A 9,536-nucleotide genomic window follows, 5' to 3' on the forward strand; every position below is an offset into this window, starting at 1 on the left:
TCTTATTTTTTAACCTTTATTTAAGTAATTTCTACACCCAACATGGGATTTGAACTCAGCCCCAAGGTCAAGAGTCTCATGCTCTTCCCACTGAGCCAGCCAGGTACCCCAACATTCCACTGTCAAACATTCCCAAGATTTCTGTGTCCATCTGCATGAAGCTACCAAATGGGGAGTTTGGAGCATCGATTGTGATTAAAAAAAAAACAAAACACTCAGTAAACTAGAAATAAAAAGGAACTACCTTAACATAATGAAGAGCATTTTAGACAAACTCAAAGCTAATGTCATACACAGTGGTGAAAGCTTTCACCTTAAGGTCAGGACAGAGACAAGGATACTCACTTTCACCATTTGCATTCAACACAGTATTGAGTATTGGCAGTCTTAGCCAAAGCAATTGGTAAAAAAACAAAAAACAAAACAAAACAAAAAAACCATCCAAATTGGAAAAAGTAAAAGAAGTAAAATTATCTGTTTGCAGGTATTTATTTATTGTAACAGTTTTGTTTTTTTTTTCTTACATAATATTTAGAGTACCAAAGAAAGTTACAGAATAAAGAAATCAACACACAAATTTAGTTGAGTTTTATATACTAAAACAATCCAGAAAGAAAATTAAGAAATTTGCAATAACATCAAAAAGAATACTTAGGAATAAATTTAACCAAGGCAGCGAAAGGCTTACACACTGAGAACTACAAAACATTGTTGAAAAAAAATCAAAGAAGTCACAAATGTAAAGTCATCTGCATTCATAGACTGGAAGACTTACTACTGCTAAGATACCAATACCACACAACACTATCTACAGATTCAATGCAACCTGTATCAAAATCCTAATGATGTTTTTGCAGAAATAGAAAAATTCATCCTAATCTGAAAAGTAATGAAAAAGTGCTGGTGCACCTGAGTGGCTCAGTCAGTTAAGTGTCTTGACTTCGGCTCAAGTCATGCTGTCACAGTTCGTGGGTTTGAGCCCCGTGTTGGGCTCTGTGCTGACCACTCAGAGCCTGGAGCCTGCTTTGGATTCTGCATCCCCCTCTCTCTCTGCCCCTCCCCTGCTCACACTGCCTCTCTCTCTGTCTCTCTCTCTATCTCTCTCAAAAATAAATAAACATTAAAACAATTTTTTTAAAGAAAAAAAAGAAAAAGTGCTCACTGTGGGTTCTTATTTCTTCTATTTCTTCCTATGGAGGAAAGTAAAGTTACATAATCTGAATCAGTGTTTCTTATACTTTTATACTTGGACCTGTGTGTGTGTGTGTGTGTGTGTGTGTGCATGCGCGTGTGTGTGTACATACACACATAGGCCCTGATTCAATAGGTTTGGGATGAAGCCCAAGAGTCTTTTCTGCCAAGCTCCCAGGCGATGTCTAGGATGCACTGGCATCACCCAGGAACTTGTTAGATCTCATCAGCTAAGTACTTAGGAAAAAACTTTATGTAATCTATGTGATCTCCCTCCTCACCGCTCCCCCTCCCCCATTACACACACCTCTCTGCTTCATCCCTTGCCATTCAGGCCATTGCTGCCCTGTCTCCTTCAGCTACAGCGATAGTGGCCTCCCTACTGTTCCTCATATACCCTAAGCAGGCTCTTGACCCAGGCCTTGCCACTAAGTGGATCTCCTGCCTGGATCACTCTACCTTTGTGGGCATGCTTCTGTACTTCCTTTCACTTGTTGCACAAATGTCACCTTACCAGAAAGGCTTTCTCTGACCACCATATGTAAAACAGAACACCCATCCCCCAACACCCAACACATGAAAGACGTATTTCTATGTTTTTTAAAATGTTTATTCATTTTTGAGGTACCTGGGTGGCTCAGTTGGTTAAGCGTCTGACTTCGGCCCAGGTCATGATCTCACAGTTCTTGAGTTTGAGCCCACATTGGGCTCTGTGCTGACAGCTCAGAGCCTGGAGCCTGCTTCTGATTCTGTGTCTCCCTCTCTCTCCCGCTCATGCTCTCTCAAAAATGAATAAACATTAAAATTTTTTTTAATGTTTATTTTTGAGAGACAGAGAGAGCATGAGCAGGGGAGGAGCAGAGAGAGAGGGGGACAGAGGATGCAAAGCAGGCTCCGTGCTGACAGCAGCTAGCCTGATGTGAGGCTTGAAATCACAAACTGTGAGATCATGAACTGAGCCAAAGTCAGACACTCAACCAACTGAGCCACCCAGGTGCCCCATGTGTTTGTATGTGTTTACTGAAAGCCTCTCCCCATTAGAATTGTAAGTTCCATGTTTGTTTTATCCATTGGTAAATGGCCAGGACCTAGAACATCTGGGTATCTAGTAGATACTTAATAAATGCTTAATAGTCAAGAGCCATCCATTTAGATTAAAACTTTTAAATCCTAAATCAAATACTAGTTGTTTCAGCGTTTCCTATTTAAAAGATATATGAAACTACTGGCTAAGATGGTATATTTTTTAATTATCTTATTCTAGCATAATGTTATATTTACTGATAATGGATAAAACAACAGGAAAGAGATTTTGAAAAGTTCTCCAAATGACGTGTTTATTTGTGAATTATAATTCTGTCTTTGAAATGCACATATCATGTGAGTATCATGCACTTTCCACTGCCCCAGCCAGCTACATTGAAATTCAGTGACAATTCAAGGGCACCTTATTAGAACATGTTACCTGCACTTGGATTTTGCTGATTGTGTCATGTTTCCTCTATGCCCATTTCAGTTGAGATATTTTGGTTAAAAGAAGCGGAGATTCACTCCAGAAGAATACAAGGAAATAAGGGCTTTTGAAGGGAAGTACCAAACTCGGAACAATAGCATCACTTTGCCTACTAGGAATGGCAGCGTTAAAAACGTCCACATCAAGAACTTTTGGATCTTAACTCTAATGTTAAAGCAGTAAGTGGACCAGTTCTTTTCCACACGTCTGTTTTGTTCTTCTCCCTCTATTGTCTCTCAGCCTTATTTTAGTTCTTTAACTCATTGCTTATGTTAACTCATGGTTCCTTTTCCCTTATATAAGCATCTAGCTTTTACATGAGCATTATGGCCTTTCCAGCTTCTGTTTTGATTACAATCATGTAGTTTTAGCTTCCATAGTTAACTTTCCTTCTCCTTCCAAGGTTCCCAAATTCAATTCTGCAAAGAGTAAATGTGTTTGGACCAGCTCACCACCATGAGCTTCAAGACTGGCTTGGGTAGCATACACAGGCTTCTGCTCACTGACAGACTTTGTCCTCCTCCTTTTCATTGATTGAGCTAACTCTGGAAATTTCTTATGACTCACAACAGACAGTCTTCTCCAAGAAGCCTTTCCTAAGGCTTGATTAGAGACCCGACCTCTGTGTTTCCATAGCTTTTTATTTCAACCTGTCTCATACTGTCTAGTAATCATTTCCTACTTATATCTCCTTCTAGAGTGTGAGCATCTCTGGCTAAAAACTGTAACCTTAACATTTGGGGCCTCAATTTAATGTTCACTAAGTAAAGGCTTTAAAAAGGCTTTAACTTTATTGAAGTAGTGGGCAAATTCTATTATTCAATTCCTGAAAAAGAAGAGGGACTGAAAGACTTTTTTTTTAATTAATTTATTCATTTTGAGAGAGTGAGAGAGCACAAGTTAGGGAGGGGAGAAGAAGAGACAGAATCCCACAAACTGTGAGATCATGACCTGAGCCAAAATCAAGAGTTGGATGCTTAACTGAGACACCCAGACACCCCAGGAGGGATTCTCTTTGATGGAAAAGTTAAGCAGATTATTGGTTAGAGGAGTCACCCTCCTTAAAAACTGGCTCTGGTGGGAAGGCATGTTCTATTGGGCAGAGGAGACTCAGCAGTTTCCCAAAACTTATTCCACATAAGCTTCCTTTGTACCATGTTGATGGGTGTCAGGTGATCCAAGTGTTCCTGGTTGGGAAAATTGGTGAAAGGCTGGCTTAACAGAATAAAGCAGTCTTCTTTACTGCAGTGGTTATCAAAATATGTTCTGTCTACTCCTGGGTATCTGAAACCATTTCACAAGGTACATGGGGGTCTTAGTTGTTTTTATATCATACTAATACTAAAATAATTGCTTTTTTCACAGTGTGGACATTTCTGCTGATGGTGCAAAAGTAGTGATGGGTAAACCTGGACCTAGTCATTGTATTCTTCACTGCCAGACGCTCACATTTTGTTTTTATTTTTTTCAAGGCAATTTCCCTTATGAATGTCCTTGATGAAGCAGTAAAAATTGCATGTCTTTTAACTATTCTGTGTAATAAAGTAAGAATTACACATAAAGTACTTCTGCTATTTACCAAAGTAAGATGATTGACTTGAGAAAAAACACTTATGTGATTGTCTGAATTGCCAGCTGAACTAACCACTTTTTTTTTCCCATGGACCATCATGTCTTTCAAGGAGGAAACATGTTTTACAGTGTTTTCTCTGAAACATACTGACAAATGACTTTTTTTTTCAGATTGGGTATTTAGCAACCATTTTCTCAAAAATGAGAATAGTAAACCTGTCATTTCAACAAAAACAACTGAAAGCATTTATTGCCAATGACAAAGTTCAACTTTAAGCAATAATTAGAATTTTGGAAGACCTGTATATACTATTGTGAGATTGACAGTTTCCCAATACATAAAGCTGATGAGATTGGTGGTGTTATTGAGAAATAATGACTTTTCGATATGGTATAATGCAATATGTCAACATTTGGAAGATCTGAGTAACTCAGTGAATCAGTATTCTCCAAAGGCATGCTCAATACAATGAAATCATGCACAGGTAAAAGATCCGTTCAAAGACATCCAATGCAACCAATGCAATCCAATATTATAAAGTATGAAAAGTTAACTGATATGATTTCAACTTCCACTTTGCAACTAAACTTTAAAAAACTGCTACTTGTTAAGTTTGATGCAGCAGCAAAGAATATCCCCGACAATCTGAAAAGGCTATTAAAATACTCTCCCCTTTTCTAACTCTGTGTGAGGCCAGAATTTCTTCATAGACTTGAACCAAAATAACCAGTTGCAGCAAACTGAATGCAAAGTAAATATAAAATCCAGCTGTTTTCTATTAAGCCACACATTAAAGATATTTGCAAAAATATAAAACATATACTTTCACTGTTTTTAAAAATAGTTGTTTTTTGTTTAAAATGTTTATGGTAATATGGGTGCTACTTTCTTATTTCTCAGCTACAAATCCACCTTTCTTTGCCCTCTTTTGTGATAACAGAGCTGGACCCTGAAAGCATTTTTTCCTTTGACAGCTGATGCCATGCTACACTTCGTCAATAGAGGGCACTGAAGTGATATTGCCGAGCCATAACAGCAGGTAAACGTTTGACTTCTGGATTCTGGTACTCTGTTATTATTATTGTTCGGTGCAGATGAATTCCAGCTTTACCCTCAGGCCATGATTTTCCCACCTTCAGTGGCTTCATAGATCAGCAATGGCCCAATTCCCTGCAGCAAGTTTCTGCTTCACTGTTGGACTGTGGGCTCCATACTCTCTTTGAGGAAGCCTGAATCTCAGCCATAGAAAAGTCCCTCTCCTAATCCTGGTTTTTTTAATGTTCACTCTCCCTCTAGCTGAAGGGACTAAATGCATTTTTTTTTGCACCTTCTACTTCTGGATGCCTTAGAGTCCTCTTCTACCCACTTGGCAGTTCTTCTACTAGTTAATAATTCTTTCTATTACATTTTCCCTCTTCAAATAACTGGTGTGATATCTGTCCCTTGACTGGACCCTTAGCTAATATAACATATAATGAGGCTTTTCTTGCTATTTTTTAAATGGACTCATAAATCAATAATTTAATTTTCTCTGTTTTAATTTCTAATGTGGTAAACATTGATAGATATAATCCATATAAACAAAAGATTTTTGGGGTCCCCAATAAGTTTTAATAGTGTAAAAGTTGCCAAAATGTAAAAGTTTGAAAACAGCTGCTTTATTGCAAGTCTTCTCAGAGCTTTTGATATACTAATGTACTTTGCAAATCTGAATTTAAACCCAGATTAACATATACAAAAGCTGTAGGAGACAGTAAGGCCGACAATTTTTAGGTCTTAAAAACTTGAAAAAAAAAAACCTTAAAATCTTTTTTTCTCATGCAGAAGTTCCTTTAAAAATAAAACAAGAGAAGAGGAGATCACACCTTATCACCAAACAATGTAACCAAAATGAAATGCATGGGCTGGGATTACTTGACAGTGCAGGGAAGATATAAAACAAAACTTGTTGGAATGTGAAAGACAGAGAAGAGCTGGGGCACTTGGGTGGCTCAGTCAGTTGAGCATCAGACTTGGGCTCAGGTCACGACTTGGGGTTCATGAATTCGAGCCCCATATTGGGCTCGCTGCTGTCAGCACAGAGCCTGCTTAGGATCTTCTGTCCACCCCCCACCCCGCCCTTCCCCCTCTCTCTGCTCTTCCCCTGCTTGCACTCTTTCAAAAATAAATAAGCATTAAAAAAAGAAGAAGACAGAGAAGAGTCTCTGGAAGAAATACCTGGAAAGAGAGGTGATGGTAGGTGGGAGGCTTCAACGCAGTTTTGCCTGGGACTTTGACCTACCTTCCTACCATTAAACCTCATGGTACTGTGCCCCAAACTGCAGTTTAAACAGCAAAATAACACAGGTTCTTCTTCTTCTTTTTTTTTTTTTGAGTTTATTTTTAAGTAATCTTGACACCCAACATGGGGCTCAAACCCACAATCCCAAGATCAAGAGTCGCATGCTCCACTGACTGAGCCAGCCAGGCGCTCCCACAGGCCCTTCTGAATGGAACCTAGAGTCTACTGGGAGTTAGGAAAGTAAGGGATATATCAAGAGGATCTACCAAGAGGAAGAGAAACACACTGGAGGGTATTTGCTAGGGAGGGTTGAAGAAGACTTCCTTGGGGAAAGCTCGTCCCCCACCTCTTTGCCTGGCCAGAGGAGCACAGCATCATAAGACAGGTTTGGGAAAGGAAGGTCGCTAGAGGGAATGCCAACCAGGAGTCACACTGTGATAGGACTTCTATTCTACATTTGGGTTTTATTCTTGAGGCACTGAGGGAGGAGAGGATGATGACAGTTGAGGTGGGCCATGGAAAGTTTTTAAGTATGGAAGGACCTCAAATTTTTGCTTTAGAGAGGCAAACATTAAGACAACTAAACCACCTGAAGAAATACTATATCAAGAAGACTAGGAAGCATATCATTGTAATTATTCAGCATTTTTCTGGAGATTATGTCTAATCAATGCAATAGTACCACAAAAATATATAATCTACAAATTCATTCAGTCAGGCAACAAATATTTATGAAACACCTACTTTGGGTCAGCCAGTGTTCCAGGCTATAGGGATAGAGCAGTGAACAACAATAAAAGATCCCTGTTTTCCTAGGGTAGCGTTCTAAAAGAGACAGAGTAAAGTCTTAATGACCTCTCAGCATTTCATCTAGTGAACTTTTATCTTGGCTTCCTGACTTAACCATTTTGGGTTCTTTTCCCTACTTCTCCAGTCTTTCCTCTTCTATCCTTCCCCTTATTGGCTTCTTTTTCTAGGCTCCCACTAAATGTTGAGGTCTGAAGTGGATTCTTCTCTCTTTATTGTACCTTCTCTCCCTCGGTGATAACATCCAGTCCCATTACTTCAATAATCTCTACTTTGTCAGGAAGTACAGGCAGAAAGGTAATATAACACCTAGCCTGCATTTCACTTTCATGTTCTATTTGATCCTTTTTGAACTTGAACTCTCGAGTTTTTCCATCAGAGCTGCTCCATCTCCAATCTTCCCCATCACTGTGAATGAAATCACCATCTATCCAGTTTCTCAAGCTAGAAATGTGAAAGTCCTTAACATTTCTCAGTATTGGCTACTTTATTCAATTTACCACAAAAATCCATAGATTTTTACCTTCAAATCTGTCCACTGCTAACACCTCGTTTCAAGCCACCCTCATCTTTCATGTGGCCGGATGCAAGAACCATCTAACTTGTTTGTTTCTTCTTGTGCCTTCCCCAAGTCCTTTCTCCATATAATAACTAGAATGATCTTTGAAGAATGTAAGTTACTCAGAAATTGATGAGGGAGGGGACACCTGGGTGGCCCAGTCGGTTGAGCATCCGACTTTGGCTCAGGTCATCCTCTCATGGATCGTGGGTTTGAGCTCCACATCAGGCTCTGTGCTGAGAGCTCAGAGCCTGGAGCCTGCTTCAGATTCTGTGTCTCCCTCTCTCTCTCTGTCCCTCCCCAACTGGCACTCTGTCTCTCCCTCTCTCTCAAAAATAAATAGACATTAAAAAAATAAAAATAAAAAAAAGAAATTGATGGAGATTCATCAAAAGGATACAGGAGATACCATAAAGGAGATCCTACTGTCCAAATCTGGGATAATTTGAGAATCAAGATAATCATGATGGTAACTGGCCGTAGCCCACTGACTGAAAAAGACTGTATAAATCCACACCAATACATACATAAGAGAAATGGGAAAACTACTTCTGCCAGTAGAATGTCAAATGATAATGTAGAAGAAATGAGTTTTAAAACATCACCATTTTGCAGCCATCATAGTTAAGAATTGATTCAGTCAAGAGCCAATAAATGATGCTAAAATTAACAGGTCAAAGTTTGTGAAGAACTTATTAATTACAAGATGAAAAATAGTAACTTTACAGTGACAAACCTTAAATATACCAACATAAACAAGCGGCCAAATTTAAGGTAAATAATAATAACACCAACTTACATCATCATGTATCTCTTAATGTGATATAGAGAATACATCACTCATGCACTATTTCTGTCAAAATGCTAACCTGAATATGATCATGAGGAAACAATAGACAAGTCCAAGTTGAGGACATTCTATAAAATAAGTGACCTATTCTCTTCAAAAATGGCAATATTGTGAAAAACAAAGAAAGGCAGAGGAACTGCTCTAGATTAAAGGAGACTAAAGAGATACAAAACTGTGTGCAATGAATGATTCTGGATTGGACCCTGGACTAGAAAAAAAAAATGTGATCAAGGACATTATTGAGACACTTGGCAAAACTGAAAAAGAGCTGTTGATTTAAGATCTATTGACTAAATGATTATATTAATGTTAAATTTCCTAATGTTCATTGTATTTTGGCAATGCAAATGCATGTCCTTGGTTTTAAGAAATAGACAAGGAAGTATTTGGAAGAAGGGGGCAAGTCTGCAACTTACTTTTAGGTAGTTCAGGGAAAAAAGTGTGTATAGAGTTGATTCTCATGATCCATGGTAGTTATGTTGTATTAAGTTACAGAACCCTACATTAGCCAATACTCAATCATCACTTCAAGGGGAAGCACAGTGTCAGGTTCCTGTAAGCCTTTAGTCATAACATTTTCTTCTACCCATCAGAACACAACCTTGTTTTATGTGTTTCCTTTTTTAAAATTAAAAAAAAAATTATTAGAGAGAGAGAGAGTGAACACACAGTGGGGAGAGAGCCGAGGGTGGGGGTGGGGGCAGATTGAGAGAGAGAGAGAGAGAGAGAGAGAGAGAGAGAGAGAGAATCCCAAGCAGTCTT

The 9,536-nt window shown here is 38.7% G+C and overlaps 1 protein-coding gene across 1 annotated transcript in view; it reads left to right on the forward strand.

Annotated features, from left to right (window-relative positions):
- Positions 1 to 4,156, forward strand: part of PSMA8 (proteasome 20S subunit alpha 8) — a 63,141-nt gene extending 58,985 nt beyond the window's left edge. Inside the window, exons 8-9 of the transcript XR_006195428.1 lie at positions 2,708 to 2,883; positions 4,070 to 4,156. The gene's annotated coding sequence lies outside the window, so the exon portion shown is untranslated. The remainder of the gene's footprint in view (positions 1 to 2,707; positions 2,884 to 4,069) is intronic.
- The last annotated feature ends 5,380 nt before the right edge of the window (positions 4,157 to 9,536 follow it).

Source organism: Panthera leo, chromosome D3 (assembly GCF_018350215.1).
Source record: "Panthera leo isolate Ple1 chromosome D3, P.leo_Ple1_pat1.1, whole genome shotgun sequence".
Taxonomy (NCBI): Eukaryota; Metazoa; Chordata; class Mammalia; order Carnivora; family Felidae; genus Panthera; species Panthera leo.